The sequence below is a fragment of the Limulus polyphemus genome, unplaced genomic scaffold (assembly GCF_000517525.1).
Source record: "Limulus polyphemus unplaced genomic scaffold, Limulus_polyphemus-2.1.2 Scaffold2421, whole genome shotgun sequence".
In the NCBI taxonomy this organism is placed as follows: Eukaryota; Metazoa; Arthropoda; class Merostomata; order Xiphosura; family Limulidae; genus Limulus; species Limulus polyphemus.
This window is the reverse complement of record NW_013668031.1, coordinates 63,803-64,982: the sequence shown is the minus strand read 5'-3', so window position 1 is coordinate 64,982 and position 1,180 is coordinate 63,803.

Genomic DNA, 1,180 nt, shown 5'->3' with positions numbered 1-1,180 from the left:
GAAAGTTCAAATCATCTTGCTCATTTATACCTTAAGGTGACTGAAATTTTTGAGTGACATAATTACGTGAAAATGTTGCATATATTATCAAAGTTGCTTTAAGCACGGTGCCACAGAACGCATTTAATAATTACGTGATACTGACTGTAGTATAGTGCACTAATTATGAATAACTGAAGCGCCAATGAAATCCGGATAACTGTTTTTGTTTATTTATTTACTCAAACTTAAAAAACTTTCAATTATTCTCTGGAGTTTAAGGACGTTTCATTTATTCGTCACAAAGAATATTGTCAGACGGAACACTAGGCCAACAACATAACAATTAATTCTCAGATACAGTAAGAGTGATTACTTAAATTCAACTATCTAAATACTGAAACAAACTCCAGGTAATTAAATTTTTTAATGTACCCGTCATTTAGACTTACGCCTTTAGCAAGGGTTTGGTATTTGCAATTGAATCATTTCAAGTATACAGTTTGAATGTCACACAATACAACAATCTCTCTCTCCAGGTGCCATGCCCATTTAGGGCGTTGGTGAACATGGTTTCCACTAATCCCTGTCTCCCGTTGCTTTTATCTATGTACTACTAAAACTCTGAGATTGTTTATTTGCTTTCCTGTAATTAAATACAGCAAAAACGGCCCACAATAAGGCCATACTTGCAATGAAATGAGAATAGCAAGAGAATAAAACAAGTTTCGTTAAAATCGGGCCACGGGTTACCGAGATAGCCCCGTTTGTCAGGTCACTTTTATTACAGCAAAAACTGCTTACAATACCGCTGTTACGCCCCCGTTCGTTAGTTAATTTGAAATTAAAGCCTATGTTGGTTTATCGAACTCTAAAAGGTATAAATCAAAGACAATTACCAATAACATGGAAATCTAATAAAAAAGCATGGGTAACTAAAGCTTTGTTTGAAGAATGGTTCGTCAAGTATTTTTGTCCAACTGTTGAAGACTTTTGCCGAAGAAGAAATTTAGATTTTAAAGCTTTGCTTATTTTAGATAATGCCCCTGGTCATCCTTTTGGTCTCGATTCAATGTGGAAAAATATCCAAGTGACATTTTTGCCCGCAAACACTACCTCTTTATTGAAACCAATGGACCAGGGCGTTATCGCAACCTTTAAAGCATGCTACCTGAGAAAGGCTTTCAAGCAAGCGATTCAA